This window comes from Dermacentor albipictus, chromosome 2, assembly GCF_038994185.2.
Source record: "Dermacentor albipictus isolate Rhodes 1998 colony chromosome 2, USDA_Dalb.pri_finalv2, whole genome shotgun sequence".
NCBI classification, from domain to species: domain Eukaryota; kingdom Metazoa; phylum Arthropoda; class Arachnida; order Ixodida; family Ixodidae; genus Dermacentor; species Dermacentor albipictus.
The window spans coordinates 108,643,037-108,665,690 of NC_091822.1; the positions used below are offsets into that span (position 1 = coordinate 108,643,037).

Here is a 22,654-nt window from a genome sequence, read left to right on the forward strand (position 1 = left end):
CTTGTATTGTCTGCGCAGTACAACAAGAGCATTGGCCCGCCTGCTAAAATTTTACGAAGGCACAACGATTGGTTCAGTTTAGAGAAAACGCTAATGATTCGCAAAGGCTACAAGGTTCCTTGCAACATTGTTAATAACCTAGGGGATTTTACCCCACTATCCTTTAAGGATGCTGCGCTCCAGCAGCTTTGATACAATAGAGGAACAATGGGATGCCGCATTTGCATATTTGCCAAAGCATAAAAAGCACTCGCAGCTATGCGAGTGCTTTCTGGATCGTAGATCTAAACACGCGCCTCCGTTCAAGTTCCGTCCTCAGTGTACAGAAAAAAAAATGTTCATTTTAGGGCCCATATTTCAACTGCATGCGGCGTTCAAGCCGTGCGGCAGCAGTGAAGTCATATCTACTTATAACGGAAATTATAACACTGTCCGCGGCTTCCCTAGATACGTACATATTCAATGTCTACTGCGAAATACCACTGGCGATCCATGTAAGAGTTTTCCAACAGCCACCTTTGCGCAATGCGGGAAGAATGTGACTGCAACACCACTGCACATTTCGTCACGCATTGAAGACCTCGTAACTGGCGCTGCACTTTCAGAATTTCCGCTGAATAAGTATGACTTCAATGTTTATCCTACTTTGCCATGAGTTAACAAATAAAAAGTTTATTCGCAATGCCTTGTAAGTTAGCTAACTGAACGTTTTGATGTGTCGTGCAGGTATAATATCCATCTCGTCCATGCAGTGATCTATACCTGAAGAATTGTACAGGGGTAGAGAGATAAAAAAATCTTTGAAGAACGGCCGGAAGGTAGAGTCGGGTGAAAGTCAGCCGATTTTTCCGAAGTGAAGCCTTCTTTATGAAGAAGAAAACATCGCAGAAAATGGACAAGAAAGCGAAACAAAATACAACGTTTGCAAAGGAACATTTGTTTTGCGTTACGTAAAAATATGTATACACGGAAGGAACTGGGCAGGGAAGACGAGATACAGCCACAACAGGGTGAGCTGACGGCTAGACCAGACGGAATACCCACACTGTGGCGCTAACCTTGAAAAAAAAAAGAGAAGTAAACAGAATAGCAAAGTTACCTTTCGCAGAAGGGAAAAAGAATTCTGCCGGATATTTCACAAAAGTAAACCGCACGAAACGCGAAATTGTTTGTAAATAGAACCGGTACAACTTCTGCACAGGGAATAGCTCTAGAAACAACCCCGCTTTTATATGTTCAGTAGTCTAAATCAACCCTTTCACCGCTTTCCCTTCAAATCCAGTGAGGCTTCACGGCAGCAAAAAACACACTGCCGTGAAGCCTCATCATTATTGCCGTGGAGACAAACATGAAACAGACGTTTGCGCCCTCATAGCATTTGTACTTTAGAATTACTATTCTTTTTTTCGTTGTGGGGAATTTGCGAACTGAAGAGCAGTCACAGCATCGCTAAGAGCTCGAAAATATAAAAATAAGTTATCGGCACGTCTGGAGAGAGAGAGAGAGAGAGAGAGAGAGAGAGAGAGAGAGAGAGAAAGCTTTATTTGGTCCATTAGGGGTTTAGCGTTCGGTCTTCGTCTTCATCGCTGCAGACGCCTGACCTTCTTAGCAGGGTTGGGCCCCTAGTCCAGGGCTCCACTGAGCCGCGCTGCTTCGCTTGCGTGCTGCACCATTGCCCTTTGGGCGGCGAGCTCGCAGCTGGTGAGCCGGCTCTCCCACGGCTCCGCACTCGCGGTTTTGTGTTGGTGGAATGTGTAGTTACGTTTACACTCCCAGGTTATACGGTAAAGCGTGGGGGTTGCCCCGCACCACGGGCAAGTGTTCCTAAATTGTGTAGGATACATCTTGCTTGGTATATGTAAGTTAGAGAAGGTTCCCGTTTGCAGCCTCCGCCAACTAGCTGCTTCTTGCTGTGTTAAGGCTTTGTGTGGCGGGGAGTATATAATTCTCTTGCCTCTGTGGTAGTTCAGTCACTCTGAATAGCCGATCTCCACGGTGAAAATGCTGTCCCAGGGCATGTGACCGCTCAACTCGTCACGAGAACTCGCGAGCCAAGCTGTCTGCCCTTTCATTTCCTTCTATCCCCGTGTGTGCCGGAATCCAGATTAGTTTGTGGGTTGCGGTGTGTCTGAGGCGTTCTGCCTTGCGGAGGATAGCTGAGGCAGCCCTGAAGATTCTACCCTTTGTGTAGTTCCTGCATGCCTCTTTTGAATCCGTTAAGATGACCACTGGTTTGTCTTTTCGATAGCCCTCGGCCGCCGCCAGCGCAACAGCGACCTCCTCCGCTTCCACTATCCTGGCGCTACGTGTAGTTGCACAGGTGATTAGCTTGCCTGCGTTGTCAACCACTACAGCAGGGTAATCTACTCGCTGCCATACCACCCCATGATCAAGAGCGAAACGGAACAAACAGAGACAATCCTGTGGAAGGCACGTCTGGAAAATTTTTGCGAGGCCACACCCAACACGTGGCCGAAGAAAGCGAGCCCTGTGACGTCGGCTTCGAAGGCGACAGGACTGGCTGCTCCGAGAAATAGGTCACACGTACTTCGTTCGAATATCGATTTCTTCCTCCCGATGAGCATAGGTTTATACAGTGTTTCGGACACGATCGTCGCAGCGTGATCTAAGTAACAGGGTTCTTTAAAAAGAAGCTCGCGATGCCTAAACCTTACGAGGGGCCCCTTAACGGGAATATAGAGACACCTGCGCAGAAAGCTGGCGCACAATACATTTTAACGCGACGCTCTCTCTGCGTACTTCCCCGGCCACTGGCGTGTCGGCTGTCTCGCCGAGTAAACAGGGCCGATCCCGGTGACAACGGTGGTGACTTGGTGCGCTGATCCTGGTGCCAGTGCACGATGTGTCCTCGGAAAGCGTTCAACGCGACGTCAAAGGCGTAGATAGACCTGTCCCGATAAGGAGATCACATCAAAGTCGCTCAGGTGCAGCATGTGGACCTAGCTTCTTCCTCCGGATTCCGCGTCCGTGCCTCGCCGTTTAAACGTATAGCGGCGGCTCTCTCAAACAGAGGCGCGGGGAGGGAAGTCACGAAGAACAGCTGTGGTCTTTCGTGAATTTGGAAAGAAAGCACTTGCGTAGTACCGATGGTTTGTACGTCACAAGTGATGTTCACATAGTTCAGTGCGACGCTTAGAGACATTTCACAACTTCTCGATTAGGAAAGAGGCGGAAGGGCAGGGTGGTGAAATTGATGTCATGTAGACGCGTTGAGCGTCAAGTGCTACGTTTCGTAATTCTACACCCATATTGCCATACTACGTGCACCGAAAGGCTAACCGCGTCGAAATATCGAGTGTGATGAAATTCGTCCGGAAACTTGGCGTCCGTTGATTTCGACAGTGCGCGGGACCCACATTATTTTTTCTTCTTTTCCGTAACATGGGACAGTGTGCCGGAATGTTTCATAAAGAAGCTTGTTGATGTTGTTGCCTAACGCATGTGCGGCTCCTACCCACGGTGGGGGATTGGTCATATATGGGTGGATTATTCAGAATTATTATGGAGATTTCATTTCCGAATATCTATGGAATTAGCATTGAATAGCGTAGAATTATCTGTTAAAATAATATCAGGAAAGTCATATCGAATGATTAATAACTAATTTAAAAGTCCAAAAAAACCTAAATTCAGCACGGCATTCGTTCGGATTCTGTAAGAAATGTTTGGACAGTGAAGCAAGCATCCCTGTGGCTGAATCTCAAAGTGGTGTTATGATTGGGGGCTCAATCCCATCGCTCGTGATCCGTTGTCAAGATTGAGTCGGGCATGAATTAGAAGGTAGCTGGCCCATGCCGTCGTCCAGCTTATCCACGCTGAGGACGTTGATGAAGGGAAGGACGGCTTCTCATCGAGAACGAGGAATATGGGTTTATTTACAGTATTTATATCAGTCTAACATGACTGTTTGAGAAAGTACATCAGTCTAACATGACTGCTTGAGAGAGAGTGTCCTGAGCAGCCGCACAACAGCGGTTTTTAAACACTCGGTCCTCTCCCTATACAAGGTGATGCGAACGTTCGTTTAGTCATCGCAAACTAGCCGCCTCTCCGCGGCACGGTATACACACACACGCATACGTGTTTATGGTCCGAAACCGACACCACACGAATTTCATAGAACTCGGAGCCGTTCCGGGTAGCGCGTTGTCTTGCGTCTTGGTCGGTGCGTGGGAAGGAGCGCAAAACGGCGTTCCCGCGGCAACTCGCGCACCCGTAGCAGATCAGGTCCGCGTTGGGGAGTTTGGGAACAATAGTTGGGCCGCCGAACTCATTCCCTCACAACGGCGATGAGGCTAGAGGTTGGCGGCGGTTTCAGCACAAAGCCTGCTTCATCGAACGCATCCTAGCTGAAGCGACGGAGAGTGGAGGATGCGCGTCTTGTTCCCCGACACAAAGTCGATTTAGTCACGCTGTGGCTAGAGGTTGGCGGCGACGCTCCCGGAATGTTGCCGCCATAGTCGTAACTGGGTGGCAAACTTGCACTGCAGCTGGCCGTTCTTAACAGTGGACGTCCCGAACGAAAGAATAGTAGGTTCTGTTAAGTCCAGTCCAATTCTTTGAAAATGTATTTCCAACAGACTTTTTCTTGCCGCAGTAAAGCGGCGACATGATAGAAGAAAGTGATGTATGTCTCCTCCTCGTTACAAAACGAGCAGAGGGGAGAGGGAACCAAACCCGACCTGTGTAAGTAGAAATTCAGGGAAGGAATGCGGCAACGTAATTTAACGAGATAGAACTCAAGCACCTATGTGTTACAGAAATCGCTACGCCGGGGAAATGCCAGGTGCTCATAATCTGGAGAAGCAGTCAGAACTGGGTTTGATAAGGCTTTTCTAATTGATAGCATCCGAAATCTAGCCGCCGTGATCTGCGCTGTCACTGGTAGAATAGGAAGAACAGGGCCGGAAAGTGATGTCTTTGCCAGTAAATCGACAGTTTCATTGTAAGAACAAAACTTTATGACCAGGTATACCCCAAATTAAATGAACACATTGCACATCGGCAAGATCGAACTAGCAAGTGGAAGAGTTTTACCATGGGAGAATAATCAGCAGCAGTAAGGGAAGAGCATACAGAAAGGGAGCTCGTCTTGTCTTGTATCCCAGACAGTGGCATATAACCACTATGGGGGATTGGCCACGAAGCAGGCGGTTTTTCGTGTGCATGCTTAGAAGTAAAGCCAAAGTAGATTTAAATCGCGGAGCGTGTGACCATAGAACTGTAATGTAGACGTCTAATGAAAATATTGTTAAGGATTTTGATAAAATAAGTTAACGTAAATAAATGAAATAATAGAAATTGTTGATAATTTTAGGAATTCAGCAAGGCACTCTTTTTGTCTCTCTAATAAAATTGTAAGCTGCAAGAAAAGCATCCCTGTGGCTGGATCCCAGTGAAGTCGCCCCAAAAGAAAGAATGATTGGCGAGGTCAGCGATAGCCCAAGTTTGATAAATGAGTATTCTAATAGTTTTCTTTGTTTCAGAAAGCAGCAGCACGACAGAAAATGTTAGATAGCTTCAGGTGCACTGCAAAAAGAACATAGAGGGGACATAGCGAGACCAGACCTGTGTAAGTAAAAATTTAGAGCAGGTATACGGCATCCAAACTTCCAATTGTCTTGAAGGACACCAATTATTATTCCATGGGAAGCCAAGATGGTGGAATTCAGAAGACGGTGTTAGCATGGATGGTGCAGAGTTTTGAGATATAGCGAAATTTCTGTGCCTAGCCACGGTGACATAAGCTGATGTTGGCAAAACAGACATGATAGGGCCGTTGAGGGATGCTCGTGAGAGTGAATCAGCCATTTCATTCAAGTGCAACCCATGATGTCTTGGTACCCAAAGCGAACATACTTTCCGTAAGTACGGAGGTACCATAGAACGAAATGTTCTTTGAATTTTTGTATTTAAAGATGCGGTTAGTGCTGTACATACAGATAGCGAGTCGGCCACAATAACAGCTAATGGGTCGTTTTGGCAGAGTTTTTCTAACGCTAATATAATCGCTAATAATTTTACCTGAAATATAGGTGTGAAGTCGGCAAGGCGAAGGCAGTAAGACCATTGTAGAGATTCAGAGAAGATCCCCACTCCTGCCTTCTCATTGCACACAGAAGCGTCAGTAGCTATTACATTGTCAGTGGTTAGCTGGTGTAGATGGCCGTGTAAGATATTAATTAAATCCCGCCTTGGTAATAGTTTAGCACGATTTGAAACTATGTCCTCGAACTCAATTTTGAGGTCTGATAAGGCATCATTTGAATGGCAAACTTGGCGTATGGTCACATCCAATTTTTGTAACTGTGCTTGGGTATAAAACCGGGTATATAATAATAATAATAATAATAATAATAATAATAATAATAATAATAATAATAATAATAATAATAATAATAATAATAATAATAATAATGATGATGATGATGATGATGGTGGTGGTGGTGATGGTGATGATGATGATGGTGATGATGATGATGATGATGGATAAGAAATAACAGAAAGTTGTGGTTGGGAGGGAGACCGATCAATCTAACATGGAAATCGATTGGTTTCAATGAGGTAATTTTGGATCGCCAAGCAAACATTCCTGTGACTGAACCCAATAATTGAGGCTCCAAAAGATAGGATCACAGGCACTGATAAATTTAGACCAATAGAGCGAAGCGGGATTTCGAGTAGTCGTTTTCTTATAATAGAAAAACGTCTGCGAGACAACAAGAAATGGTCTATTGTCTCCGCTTCGCCACCAGACCAGACCTGTGGAGGTAGAAGTTCAACTCAGGTATACGGTAGCGCAGCTTCGTGATGGACACTTCAATTTTCCGTGTTCGGCAAAAATCTCTGTGCCAAGGGTCTAGGAGACGTCCGTAATCCACAGAGTTGGTAATTACGGAGCCTGATACTGCCTGCATAATGACGCTCCTGCGAAATCTAACAGGAATAGCATGAGCAGTCAAAGAGAAGCAAGGGAGAATCGGGCCACTTATCGATGTCTTGGCTAGAGAGTCTGCAATTTAATTTATGATTATTCCTTTATGGCCAGGCACCCTAATCAAACGTACGCTTCTCAAGTACCCGGGTACCAATGATCGAAACGTCCTCATCATGCGAGAATCACTAAAAGCAGTTAGGGATGAGCACAATGATAACGAATCAGTGACTGTCACGGCTGACGTAATTGATGGTCCTAATTTGCGTAATGCCAGAACCACGGCCATGAATTCGGCTAAAAAGATGGATGTGAAATCTGGCAGCCGAAGAGAAAATTTCCAATCGAGAATCGGGGAAAATATTCCTACACCTGACTTTTCTTCACATTGTGAAGCATCTGTCGCAATTACAATGTTTGTTTGAAGGTTTTTCAGATGATCTTGTAATATACCGTCCAGAATACGATGTGGAAGTAATTTTGCATTATTAGGAAAAATGTCATCGAATTGAATATCCGTTGCAACAGCTCTGTCGGGAATAGGAAGTACATCGACATGCGCACGCCCAAACAGTCAAGTAATTTTTGCACGAATATAATTTGCGGAGTATGTAGTCGCGGCCAGATGACACCGAAAAACAATGCAGGTTGTGAAATAATGATTGTTTGGGGATGACGCTGCGGTGATTCATAAATCCTTAAGAACGTCTGCACTGTCAAAAGTGGGAACCTGCACGAAAGAGGAGGAACACGGGATTCTAGATAAAGAATAGAATTTGCAACAAATTTAGGAATACCTAAACACAGACGTAATGCTTCTCTTTCTAAGACGATTAGAGGACGGAACATGTGGGCTGGAGCTCCAGAGAAGAGCACGCAACCAAATTCTAATACAGGGTGAACGTACATATGATATATCTTTAGGAGTGCATCTCTTCTCAATCCTATTCGACGACTGCTCAGCCTACGCAATATGCCAATTGCACGGGTAGCTTTTCCACTCGCATGATGTATGTGTGGGTGCCAGTTGAGAGAGGCGCTATAAATAATTCCGAGGTATTTAACAGATTCCACCTGTGGTATGTCTTGAAGGTGGCAAGACAATGAGATGTGCACTATGTCACGTATCGGAAAAACGAGAACAGCACATTTGCTGGCATTGAGTATAAAGTGACTAACATCTAACCGCCTCTCCATAGCATAAAGCTAAGTTTGCAGTCGTTGGTATAGCGTGTGGACGTCTTTTGCAGATGCAAAAAATGCAATATCGTCTGCATAAAAATAAATAGTTACTTCTTGATGACAAGGTAGTGTGCTCACCCGAATATTAAAAAGCACCGGGGAAAGGACTGAGCCTTGCGGTACGCCTCTCTTTTGTTTGTGCTAGAAGAAGAAACGCCACTTTCGTAGCAATAGAATTCTCTTTCACCTAAGAATGACTGAATCCACGTTACTATACACCCAGGAACAGCACAGGATGTTAACCTATTGATCATAAATTCGTCTCCCTCGATGTTGTCGTCGTTATCCTTCCTTCCCATGACTCACGCCCACTATAAAGGGTTGGTCGACAATCGGACGGAAAGAGCAAAATGGCGATAGAAAGTATATTACAATCGCAAAATTATAACATTGATGACAAGGAGGAAACATCGGAGAGAAAACATCTTTCTTGCTTTATCTTCTTCGTCTTCTTTTTATTCTTCTTCTTCTAAAGCGTACTCGCCGCATATACGATGACCATCGCCGCTCCTGGCGCACGAGCCGCCGCGATGAACGTGCGCCCGTTCTGCGAGGGGGCGCTTCGGGCAGCCGGAACACGGGAACCGCTGCTCGTCTATTCGGCCCGGGACGACGACGCTAGAAAAGCGCGTCGCGAAATTGCTCCCCCAGCGGCTACCCCTCCGGCCTTAAAAATTCCCCGCCGCGGTCCGGCGTAGCGTCTCCGAGCCGAAATACCAGGCGAAGCCTCGGCGAGAAGCCGGACCGAAGACCGTCGCCATGGGCACCGCAGTCAGGCAGGGTTCGGAGACCGTGTACTACTTGGACGCGGCGCAGCTCAAGAACCAGCCGGCTGTCGGCGACATAAAGTGCGTGCCCGTCCAGTGCTCTGCCCCCGTGCGCCCGAAGAAGGCGGTGTACCGCATGGCGCCGACGTCGTCGCTCCAGGCCGACCGCGTGCTTCAACCGGTCGTCGGCACGACCGTCGCCGGCGGCCGGCTGTGCGACGGCTGCCCGCCGGTCTACCGCCAGAACGCCTCCCCGGAAGACTGCCTGTACGTAGCCGGCGGCGCGGCGGCGGCAAACGAGCCGCAGGTCGTGCGCCTGGTGCCCCGGGGCAAGAACGTCTACCTGGAGGAAGTGGTACCCTCGTCGCAGCAGCGCAAGTCCGCGAGGTCGGCTCGACAGAAGCTGCCAAACGTGATGCAGGTCGTCGACGACCGCAACTGGTACGACAAGGTACTCCCGGCGGTGAGGGACACCGAGTCCGACGTTGGCCTCGAGCCCGAGACGTGCCGCGACTGCATCGAGGAGCTGATGCGCAGGAGGCGCGCAGCCGATCCGGAGCCGGCCGTGGCCGCGTCGCCGGTCTACGTGGCCAAGGCGCCCAAATCGAAGCGGTCGTGCTCGCGGCGCTTCGTGTCGCCGTCGCCGCTGCCCCAGCGGTCGCTGTCCCGGGGACTGTCGCCGTCGCCTCGCTGCACCACGTGCACGCAGTGCCAGCCGTCGTACGGCACGGCGCGCAGCGGCTCCAAGCCTAACGCCAGTAGATCTCGGTCCAGGAAGTGGTACGAGTGACAGCGACCCACCCTTGGGAGGGGTTTGGCAAGGAACAGGCGAGAACGGGACACTGGCCGATGGCACTGGCCTGCATACAGATTGCGAGCCCCCCGCCGCCCCCCCCACTCCATTCTTTATTACTGCTCACAGGCCGTTAGCTGCGCTATGGTAATGAGCGGACGCGAAATTAGACCGACGGGCCGGCCTCACGCATACATGTGAAGTCGCAGATGGACGCCGACTTGCCAACGTGATGACCATCCTTGCATTGCGGCTGCCATGATTAAACCCGAAAATTAATGCCCCCAGTACGGTGGTGGTGGTTGTTGTGTTGTTGCTGCAGGTGGTGTAGGAATGGTAGCCAATACCAGCAATTCCTCCGCCTCAGCGCCTTTGTCCCGAGCACATATCGCACTGTGTACACTCAGTGGCCCATTAGTTCTCAGTCAGGTTAAAACTCAACAAGACGCGACACATCATTCCGCACTCCGCTTCCCGAGGCACTTTCGGGAACACTACATCTTGCGCACACGCGTGTGGCAATCTCTTCCGTTTCATTGTGCAAAAAAAGAGGTGAGGCGTGCAGACAGGACACAAGAGAAGAGAAGTGGACAACATGGCGTTCGTGTTGTCCACTTCTCTTCTCTTGTGTCCTGTCTGCACGCCTGGCCTCTTTTTTGCATAATGAATCCTTACCAACTAGCTCAGCTTTCTGTCGTTCTACTCTTCCGTTTGCCGCATAATCTCTCCCTTAACTTCAGCAATAGGTGTAGTGTCGGGTGAAGTGCACGAAGTCGCGCACTTAATTTCAGTCCGTGCATGCGCAGAGACAATACTTAGTACGTCCTGCCTTGAAAGGCCACTATGGTGTACGCCGATCCTGACCGGTTTTCGCTCATACTATTTATAGTAACGTGGCTTCAGTGCGGATAAGCCCTTTAATAACGCCGCGGCTCGTGCGACGGAATCCAGAGCGATTGGAAGATGGCGACGAGGTTGTTTCCTTAGACAGTATAGATTTACTGATACGTACGCCCACTGCGGTAACTTAGTGGCTATGTCGCTGTGCTGCTGACCCATAGTTCGCCGATTCGATCCTGGCCGTGGCGGCCGCATTTGGATGAAGGCGAAATGCAAAAAAAAAAGTTCCTGTACTTATAGTTTAGGTGAACGTTAAAGAACTCCAGATCGTCAAAATTAATCCGGAGTCTCCACTAGGGTGTGCCTCATTATTATATCGTGGGCTTGCGACGTAACACTACAAAACTTAGTTTGTCTCTCTTTAACTTAATGCTGCGCAACACGTTCGGTTTCTTAAGCCTCCATTCTTGTAGATATGCATATAAATAATATTATAATTAATTTCTGGCTTTAATATATTATTTGGTACGATTAGTGTATACTAGAGACGTTTAGAGTATTGGCGGAGAAAATGCAGGGAGGAGATAAGATCGGAGTCGTTGCAAGCGTAGGTAATTGACACGATGTAAAGATAGATGTTTTAGTGACAAAGGAAAGATCGAGATCAGATAACTAAAATCCTAGACGGCGAATGATGTAGTAAAACCTGATTGGACCAATCAGGCTGCAGGAGACTATTTGTCGCCGCTATCTTTCGAAGATGCGGCCTAATCTGTAAATCTGGTTCGACTTAATATTTTCCGTTTGTGTTTCTTTAATGACTGCGTCACACGTCCACGAAAAGAACACAAGCTGGTCGAAATTCACATAGAGCGGCCCCTCCCAAGTATATTTATTTTTATATATAGCGCATGTGTTGCCTTAGCGCCAAACAACAAACTATGAAATATTGCTGTTGCTCAGTCGTACGAAAAATCTTCTGGAGGGCTGACAGCCTCCTTGTCTACAGTTTCGTGCCCTTACAAACAAACGAAGCCACTCGGCCTCGATCGAGACCGGAAAGTTTGAGCAGATATACTTAACACTTAGTGCTTAACGCTTAGCGCTTAATGCTTAACGTAGCTATAGCTGTCAGGCGTTTGTAACATCGCTATAATTTTTGCGTTATCAGAAAAAAAAAGCCGAAAATTGGACGAAAATTGGCGAACACGATGAAATGTCGCCGAGGTACATGAATGTATTCCTAATGCTCATTAACCAGACTTCTGCGCAACGAATTACACGTAATCAGTTATACTCGTAATCAATTACATTTCTTGTTAACTCGGTAATGGTCACTGTTGTTAAATTACATATTTCAGTAACCCATTGCATGTAACCAGTTACTTCCTTGAGTAGACAAGCTGTGACAGGAGACGCAGCTTCTAACGCTTGAATTTGGCAGGAATTCGGCCCGTGGTCGTCCAACGCGGCAGCCTCGATCGTGCAAGCGTCTGTTATCGACAGGCAAACCCGAGTTTTGCACACGTCCCTTTGAGGTGCCTTTATTCCGCGGCATCCATATTGCTGGGAAAATCCGGAATTGCTGCTCAATTCTTCGCCAAGCGCGGACTCCGATTTCTGTCATATAGACAAGTTCTTGGTCATTATAAGCGTACATGTTCCTGTCCGTCTACATCGCCCGCGGCTCACATACACGTATATTGGGAATGCAACAGAAACGACGTTTTGAGGGCTGAAGGATAAACTGTTTTTTTTTAATTACATTACAGATTTATCCACTGTTTCAAAGAACGCGCGACCTTCTCGTGGCGTCAACTTATGATTCCGTGGTTTAAGTCTATATATGGCTAACGAGTGAAGAGAACCATTAAGAGCTTCACCAGATGTTGACCGACAACTTTAACCGGCGTTGCTATGACTTCACACCGATGGCCACTTTGGAGGTTGTTGCCAGCAAATCACCTGCAGACGATGCTTTTTCTGCTTTTGCCTACCGGGAGCGTCTTCTTCGAGCTCCCACCAATACGACGAAGCGCTACGGTTCACAGGAGATCCAGACGAGAGTATTGTGGCATTGTGCTACCGCGATGTCGTGCGTAAAGTGTTCATATGCTGCAACACCGCCATTCCTTCCAGCACCCCCATCGAGCGAGTTTTTGACTTGTCACTGCTGACGTCTTTAGAAGAAAAAGTAGGAAGACGGGCGATGAAAAATTGGAAAAACAATTGTTCGTGAAGTGGAACAATGAGTTAAGGGCTGCAACGATGCACTGAAAGAGCCAGGCCAGCATGGTTTCGTACGGGATGATCATTTCTTATAGTTCCGGAATTTGTGAAAAAATCGCCTGTTGCAGATAACACAGTTCTAGTCCTTGAGCAGGATTATTCAGTGAGGCAGACATTACTTCAACAAGAAATCAAAACACACATTCAACTTATCTATAAGTTCACTAATTAACTTCTTAATTAACTACCTTACGGCACATACTGCAATTTGCGAATTGTGGCCATCTAGTGTGCAAGGTGTATACACTTGGAATAAACTTACAGAATGACGCCAGTTTGGATATATGCGCCATCAAACTCGGTGTAAAAATGCACTGCAGTCCCACTTACTTTTGTTTAGCAAAACATTATGTTATGCATTGAAGCATAAAAGTAACTGGAACGACCATGTATGTCTTCCCACACTGGGAAATAATATCTCGTAACTGTAATCAATTAAATTTTTCATTGAAGTAATCGTAATTGTAGTCGGTTACCTTTTTTTCTGTAACGTGTACAAGTTTGACCTTAATTAACTACCTTTCTTGCTCGTGTGACTGTGACCTCTGTGTCCACGTATCTAGCTACGGTGTGCTACGTAGTTCACAAATGAATCACTGTTCCGTTATATTTCAGTTTAATTTCTCGTAATTTATTGGCCCCGCAAACCTATTGCAAGTGCTCGTGTAAGTACATTCTTTAAAAAAGTTTGCGGGCTACGTTGTCTACGACAGCCAGGCTGGCTACACACTATGGCCTGTTTGAGGGAGTTCCTGTGGTATGCCATAAGTTCCCAGCTCCCTGAGGAATCAAAGGAACTCCAGTACCCTCCACTTATAAGTACGGAGTGTCGGAGCGCCACAAGCACTGCACCACACAGCCGAACAAACGGCATAGGATGTTGCACACTCATTCATCCAACAAAGTGTGCTCCACCATTTGTGGCCTCCTGTGTTGCGTCTGTCAAACTGGAAATACCTTTCTTATAAAGAAACATCGTTTCGCACTTCTTGTACTTTCTTTTATTGCAACTGATGAATTTTTGTTGATGAATTTTACTTAAATTTTACTCACCCCTCGCTCCTACAAACCTGACCTCATAAGAGTTCCTCTTTGTGAGCGCATTGCATCATTATTATTATTACACGGTGGTATACGAAAAGTAAAAAAAAAAAACGTGTGTCGCTATTTATGTGTGGGCGATTGTCACTATTATATTCCGTAAGACAGCTTGCGCAGTTCAAGATGAAAAGGAAAGATTGTGCGTTCAACCAATCCTAAAGCACTGTTGCCGACATCCATCTCCGATTATGCAGCAAGCTGTTGCGGGCAGAGTTGCTCCAGCTTCTTTCTGTTTGCCCGCGCGCGCGTGTGTGTGCGTGTGTGTGTGTGTGTGTGTGTGTGTGTGTGTGTGTGTGTGTGTGTGTGTGTGTGTGTGTGTGTTTGTGTGTGTGTTTGTGTGTGTGTGTGTGTGTGTGTGTGTGTGTGTATGTGCGTGTGTGCGTGCGTGTGCGTGTGTGTATGTGTGTGTGTGTGTATTCTGCGAAAAACTACACTGAAATGCACTAGTTTTTTTCAAAATTGCCTCCTACTTTCTACGCAATGTACTACTTTTTCAATGGACAACTGCTAAAGCGCAATGCACTTTCACTGCGCACGAGCGACTAGCAATATGTGCGTTTCCTTTTTCTTTCCTTCTGTCTTCTTTTTATAAGAGGGGGGGGGGGGGGGCACGGTTAAGCATAACTGAAAAAAGCACACTGAACACTTCAGACTGCAGGTACCATATGTTCTATGAAGCCCTTCTAAAACTTTCTTAAAGGTTGAGACAAGGCGTCGTTTTAATAGTTACAATGTTCGAGATTCACTGTGCGGCGTGTGGCATTTTCGAACCACGCACTGCGCCAATAAATTTAAGGGTCATTTTAGTGGCGTTACTGCTGCTTTTCATATGGCATATTGTAGAACTATGACAATGAGCACTGGATCCGAGCCGGCAAAAAACTTTATCTAAAATACCTCTTTTGTCAACGTAAGGAATCTGTGGACTTGTGCTTTTTTTTTTTTTCAAGCAAAAATCTAGTCCTATTTCTTTATGCCCAGCGGAAACAGTGGCTGCATGGTTTGTGTGCTTTATACATCGGGGTTTATTTCTTACGTTTATGGTTCCATTATGACTTACGAGACATGCGCGACTTATTTGACTAATTTCGACACGTTAGGATTGTTTAGTGCGTTTTAAACAGAAGCCCCCGATCGACGGCGGTCATTGGAAAACAATGTTTAAAAATACAATAGTGCTTATGTATGGCTTTGTTACATGACAACCTCGTCATGCAAGAAAGCTTTATTTCTGGCAGCGTCTGGTTACTAGTTGCGTCTGCTCCGGGTCCATTTGAACTATACAGTTGCATTAGCTGCTGGAATTTTAGTCAAAGAGAAATTAGGTGCTTACGTCAGCGCATAAATTCCCATAGCAGTTTTCTTTATCTGCATAGTAAGGTTCCTGTTTTATTGACATTGGATTGCACGATAACTCACTCGCCATAAATGGGCAAGTCACAGCTCGTTTGTTCAACGCAATACACTTATGTGCATGTCTTCTAAGGTGACCTTTCGTCAAAGGAATCGGAGCTTTGCGCCACTAGGAAGAGTTTTTTGTAGCGCTGGTGAATGAAATTAGATATTAAAATAATTGATGGACACCTCCTATGCACTGTCCTTCACGAATCGTATACATCGCATTAATACTTATTTCGTAAGTTTTCTGCTTTCTGCGCTGCATTACTCGTTGTAGAAATTAAACTGCGCTTGACAATATAGCAAAGACACTTTCTGAGCTTCAGCCAGAGCAGAAATATTATGGGAGAAACGCTACGAAAGCAGACGACTTCGTTGTCAGCGTCGCACCGCAACGTTGTCTGCTAATCGCGCCGTCTACTGTTTACAGGACGGCACGTAACCCCAAGTCGCCAGCACTAAAGCTCTACTATTTCATTGACAAATGCGGCCGACAACTCGAAGTTGTGAATTCTCGCAAAATATATGCAAAAAACCGCGGCAAGAGTCAGCCCGCTCACCTTACGACATGTTGTCCCGCGCCGGCATCGTGTTGCCCTGTGCGACCGATGGCCGAGTGACGGGATGATACGCCAGGTGACGCCACTGACCAACCAACGATTACTGTCGAGAAAATAGCTCAGGGAAGCCGGCCCCCTACTTTTCCCGTCACCACTTTCCCAGGCGCTGCACCCATATTTCGGCGGCCGGACATCGGAGATCGATTATGCGTAAGGCCAGCCGTCTGCCGCCAACGGTGTCCCGATATGCAAATTGCGTTCCGGTAATGAAGTCTGCAGTTCGTAAATTATGTCAGGTGCGAAACTGCGCCTCAAAATATAACCGCTCTTTGCGACTAAGCATGAGAAACTAACTGACAAAGGCGTCATCTGTAGGCAAAAATTGTACACATATTCTTGGCAATATAAACAAAAATTACCGTTTATGTGTTGATTCAACCGTTTAGAGATGGCGCGCCAGCTTGTATGCTACAAACTTAAAGGCAAGAAATTGTTTGAGATTTTGTTCTAAAGCTGGAAGGAAGTCATGCAACTCACTTCATTCACAAGTTTCGTGAATACTGCATGCGCTTCCATCTCGTGAGCTGTGCGGGAAACGATGTGGGTCAGTTCACGTCGTGTGTACTTCGGCTATCCATACTTCGGCGGTTTTGTTCGGAAGCCGTCACTGCTTTATTGATGGATTTCTGTCTGGCACAGGCGATGGGAGCGTGTTGGCGCCTACATTTCCGCCCTTTGCGCCCGTTCCTCGTCTGTTCTTACCGCTCTTTCTGGTACGGCTGTGTTTACATGTCCCACGCACTACAGTCACTACAGTGCTGCTCGATGAGCGTGTTTATGGACAAGCAAGGAAATGGCTTGGCTGGTGCCGGTGACCTCTTTATGGAGTTGTTATTTCCATAAACGCAGCCACTATTCGTGGAAACAGCGTTGGGTCATTCTTGTATAAATCAATTACGTCGAATGAATATTATGGTTACTGAACTAACTGTAGCCTTTCTTTAATTACTGTGACAGGCATTGAAGGTAGGGTTGCCAACAGTAGAGTGGACAAAGTTAGGACGTGGTGGCGGAGAAAGGGAGGGTGGGGGGGAGCTACGACTGGCCGTGTCGGTGCCGGGAGCCGCCAGTCTGTACATGCAACACAACTGTACAACTATTTTTTGAAGCCCTACCATGTCGCGATTTACAACAAGAAAGGTGCACTACAGTTGTCTAACATGACTGTCGATACAGATAGAGGTACAGCGATTCGTTAGGGCGTACAACAGAACTAGAACCATGACATAAGCGAAATTGACCGCCTCTATATGTTTATCACAATGCAACCGAACACAGACACGCACAAAAAAAAAAATGGGCACACGAACTGTCAGGCATTATAAAAAAGGAAGTCTGGTCAAGTTGTTGTTATTCAGCAAAAATAATAATAATAATAATAATAAGTAGGGACATTTGGCCGTCCCGACTGTGTAAAATTGGGACACGAGGCATTTACTACAAAATCAGGACTGCTCCGCTCGATTTCGGATGGTTCTCAAACCTAACTGAAGGAGATAAAATGGGCTCCGGTGTGGACTGATGCCCTACATGTAGTCAATTACAACTTACCCTTGTAATTTCTTATCCTTGCTTAACTAGAGAATGCACAAGCGCCGGCCTAATTACTTACCTATTATTATATTAAGATAGGTAGCTTCAAGAAGGAATTTAGCATGCCTTTGGACGAGATGTGCAGCAATCGTTCCGCGAAGACATATTGCGCACAACTTCATCGAGTTTCTTCTGTATGTCACTGCTCACTGCGCTACAGCAACACTCCCATAGTTGCATTAAAGAGAATGAAAACTCCCAGCCAAAATTTATTTTCAAAAACTTATCTTTCGAAGGCCGACCAGTTCTTCCTTCAGAGGTGAGATGGCGTGAGGCGTAGCAGTGCTTGTGCGTGTTTTGGGCGTTTTGACGGGCAGATATCTGCCGGACGTTTTACCTTTGGCTTACATTGTTGTACGTTTACTAATAAATTTTTTTCCGTATCATTCTGACGGTTAATCAGCAGTAATTCGAGAGCGTAACAATACGTACATTACGTACGCAACGTGGAGCGCATAAAAACAAGGGGGGAGGAGGCATATCCAGGTCAAATAGGAGACATGAGTGTACGATGCCCTTAAGGTAAGAACATGGACTTCGAGCCTGTTAATGGGTGGCATAGAATATCATGGTACGGGGTGGTGTGGCATGGTATAGTTTAATATGACATGGTATGGTGCTATCAACTTTCATTTTTCCATTCATGTTTTTTTTTTTTTTCACGTTTGTGTTCAGATGGCGGTCGACTTCGAGAAAGTTGAAGATTTGTCTATAGCTCCGTGACGGGAACTGACTGACGTCGATCCTCGCCTTGCCCGCAGGACTGACGTGATAATAACGATTGATTGATTGATTGATTGATTGATTGATTGATTGATTGATTGATTGATTGATTGATTGATTGATTGATTGATTGATTGATTGATTGATTGATTGATTGATTCGAAGCAGGGTCGGGAAGAATAAACGAGATCAGCAGCAAACGTTCCGCAAAGACATTGCGCCCAACTTCATCGAGCTCCTTCTGTATGTCACTGCTCTTTCCACTGCCTAAAAGCATTTGCGAAAGGTGCGACTCTAGCAGTTGTCATCACCGTCTGCCCTCACAGCGCTTTTCGCTCTTGACGCATACATTGCACCGCATGTACTCATCCATCTTCGTCGCACTACACGGGCAACAGCAGCAGCAGCGGCGGCAACAACTATACCAAACTGACGCGCATGAGTCACACGCGTGACTGAGACTCCCTCCTCCCGCCATTTACGTCAGACTCTACGCGGGCATCGGATATCAACCTTCGCTCTCCCCTTAAACAATCGAGTTGGCGTACGTTAAGCAGCGGGGCAAGTGTATCGCTAGATTTCTCCGCAACAACCGCCACGCTCTCTCAAAACCACACTCCGCCAGAAACAGAAGTCCCGATACACCGCCGATAGGAGCGGAACTTATTATCTGCCGTCGTCTCTCGCTTTATCGCCGACGGCGCGAGCAAATAGCGGCGACCGAGGCTGCTTCGGCCGTCGCCTCCCATTTGGTCTCGCACGTTGTACTTCATATGCAAGCTTCCGCAGCCGGCGAAGCAGCGGTGGCAGTCGAAGGGGCGACAGAGATCTTCCCTGCGTGCGCCGATCGTCTCCACATCTCGTTGGCTGTGTTTGGCACCCGTCGTTGTCGTCGAGGGAGCAAAAAAATCTGTGTTTCCACTTTTTTTTCGTTCTTTTTCCGTTTGCCGCTCAAGAACGTGCGCCGCAGCGGTGGTGGGTGTGTTCTGTGGGGGGGAAAAAACATCCGCGACGTACTCACCCCCAGCACGGACGTGACGACAGCGGCGACTTCCAGCAGGACACACAGGCGTCATACACAGAAAAGGTAAAGCGTGCATAATAGGCTCGATATATGCTGTCGTCTGTTCGTCGTACCCATGGCGCTCGATCTGTTCAAAGGTATAAAGTTCGCTCTCCGAAAGACAAAAAAAGTTGGTCAGATGTCGAGGCCCTGCGAAGAGGCAAGATTACGTGCACATATATACGAGGGCGCGACACTGTTTAATTCTTCAGCTTTTGCACACACGCTGCAGCGTACGCATTATTCGACATGAGAAGAAAAACGTTGACGCGCAAATGAACAGGCAGTTTTATGTAGTGTCGTTGAGCGGAAATACGGGTGGGAAGAAACGGACAGGACAGCGTCTGTCCTGTCCACTCCGTTTCTTCCCACCCGTATTTCCGCCCAACGACACTACATGATGCACCAACTGGCTCAACAGACTACGCTTGCTAACGAGAGAGAGAGCAAATAATAAATGAAAGGTATAGTTGTTGCGGTTGCCGCCTCGAGAAGACAACTAGGGACTAGGGGAGACTTTTTTTTTTTTTTGTCTTAGAGGTGTCGTCGAGATGATCCGCTTATACGTAGAAGCTCGCGTGATTGACTTTTGTGGGTATTAGCTGCTCGTCCCTAAGTCCACCTACGCGAGAAATCCGCGTCCGGTAAAGTCGTACTCCTTACGTTGAGACGTGTTGATTTATTGATTCGTCGATTGACTGTGTTATTGGAAAACTGACGTAACCGGCTTTTCCGCAATGTTTGCTTGCCTCGTATAGAGAGGAAAGTGTTACACGTGTGCACAGAAGAAAAAGTAAAACGACTCATTTAACCCAATCCACTCACACGGCGAGGAGTAAAGAACAACTTGGCATTTCTAGCAAAGTGTGAAGACTGCGAGTAAGAACTGGAACACGGAGGGCAAGGAGATTTTTCATTATTGCAATATATATATTATTTCATATGTATACCTGCTGCATATGGGTAAATGCGGCCCGACATTATGCATGCTTACATTGTCCTTGATTTCTGTGCTGCTAGGCTAGAAGATTAAATAGAGGGATCAAGTTTTGCCAGTCGAGCTGAATTTATTCTGTTGACGAAATACGGACGTAATTTTATATGCAGTATATACTCCCTACGGTTAAGACGAACTCCAAGCGACAAACGAAATATGTTTTTGTCTTATCAGAAAGATGTTCACGGGAACAGGAGCCATCAAAGGAAACAAATTCACTATTCTTGGTGCACCCAAGTGGTATATAATCAAAAGACGTGCAGACGGGCGAAAAAATATTGGAAGATCTCTGAACGTTTCAAAGCACTGGTTTATGCACTCTTATTTGAGTCACTCAGTAATGTTTCTTTGATAGCGCATTACAAATCCGTGAGCTAGCTCAAAACTGACATTGCACCTAACTTTTGCTCAAAAATTAAATTGAAATCTGGGGTTCTACGTGTCAAAACCACGATTTGATTGGGGGGCACGCCGTAGTCGGGGACTCCGGATTAATTTTGACCACCAGGGGATGTTTAACGCTTCCACGAGAAACGGGTGTATATTTTTTTTTCCATTCCGTTGCTCCAAAATCCATCGGTGCCCTCCTGTCGAAACAGCGTGCCAATGTACTCGGGGCATTATCAGCTGCGTCATACGTGAGAACAACTTGTTATTGCGGCCCATAGCGATGTGCTCACTACAGGCACGTACCCAGGATTTTTTTTCGGGGGGGGCCCACCACCTCCATCATCATCATCATCATCCTGTTTTATGTCCACTGCAGGACGAAGGCCTCTCCCTGCGATCTCAATTTACCCCTGACCTGCGCCAACCGATTCCAACTAGCGCCCGCGAATTTCCCAATTTCATCGCTCCACTTAGTGTTTTGTCGTCCTCGATTGCGTTTCCCTTCTCTTGGTACCCATTCTGTAACCCTAATGGTCCAACGGTTATCTAACCGGCGCATTACATGACCTGCCCAGCTACATTTTTTTTCCTCTTGATGTCAATTAGGATATCATCTATACCCGTTCGCTCTCTGATCCAAACGGCTCTCTTTCTCTCTTTTAACGTTATGCCTAGCAATCTTCGTTCGATCGCTCTTTGCGCGGTCCTTAACTCATTCTCAAGTCTCTGCCCCATATGTCAGCACTGGCAAAACGCACTGATTGCACACCTTACTTTTCAATAATTATGGTAAGCTTCCAGTCAGGAGCTGGCAATGTCTGCCGTATGCGATCCAACCTATTTTTATTCTTCTGTGAATTTCCTTCTCATGATCAGGGTTCCCTGTGATTAATTGACCTAGGTAAACGTACTCCTTCACAGTCTCTAGTGGCCGACTGGCGATCCTGATCTCTTGTTCCTTTGCCCGGCAATTTATCATTATCATCTTCTGCATATTAATATTCAACCCCACTCTTACACTCTCTCTGTTAAGGTATCCAATCATTTGTTGTAACTCGTCTGCATTGTTGTTGAATAGAACAATGTCATCGGCAAACCGAAGGTTGCTGAGATATTTGCCGTCGATATTTACTCCTAAGCCTTCCCAGTTTAATAGCTTGAGTTCTTCTAAGCACGCAGTGAATAGCTTTGGAGAAATTGTGTCTCCCTGTTTGACCCATTTCTCTATAGGTATCTCCCTGCTTTTCTTGTGTAGAATTAAGGTAGCTGTAGAACCTCTGTATATATTCTTACGCGAAGGACGAGTCAGTAAGACGAGAAACTATTTACAGATTATATTTACAACAATGGTTGCAGCGCTGACCGTTTAGATTCACAGCGCGAGCCCAGTTCGTTCTTGCTCCTCTTTTCTGGAGTGATGGCGCCCACGCACCTCGTTCAAACAAACAAATACCACACGCATGTAGCAATATTTTTCAAGCTTTTTACGTAAGCGTTCTGTAGTCCTTGATTACGCAGTGCCTCTAGACTGCTGGTATCTCTACTGAATCAAATGCATTTTCGTAATCTCTATAAGCCACATAGAGAGGCTTATTGTACTCTGCAGATTTCGCGATAACCTGATGGATGACATGGATGTGATCCATTGTAAGGTATCTCCTCCTGAAGCCAGCCTGTTCCCTTGGTTGACAAAATCCAGCGTTGCCCTTATTCTATTGGTGATTATTTTGGTAAATATCTTATATAATAATGGGAGCAAGCTAATGGTCCTATAATTTTTCAATTCTTTAACGTCTCCTTTTTTGTGGATTAGTATAATGTCTGCATTCTTCCAGTTTTCTGTGACCGTTGCAGTCGATATACACTTCGTATAAAGAGTCGCC

The 22,654-nt window shown here is 46.4% G+C and overlaps 1 protein-coding gene across 3 annotated transcripts in view; it reads left to right on the forward strand.

The window, feature by feature from the left end:
* Nucleotides 1-22,654, forward strand: part of LOC135900786 (ATP-dependent translocase ABCB1-like) — a 180,689-nt gene that overhangs the window by 61,621 nt on the left and 96,414 nt on the right. Inside the window, exon 1 of one of the 3 annotated variants that reach the window (XM_065430362.2) lies at nt 19,075-19,408. The exons of the other annotated variants lie outside the window; for them this stretch is intronic. The gene's annotated coding sequence lies outside the window, so the exon portion shown is untranslated. Of the gene's footprint in view, nt 1-19,074; nt 19,409-22,654 lie in introns of those variants that run through there. 3 annotated transcript variants of the gene reach the window in all.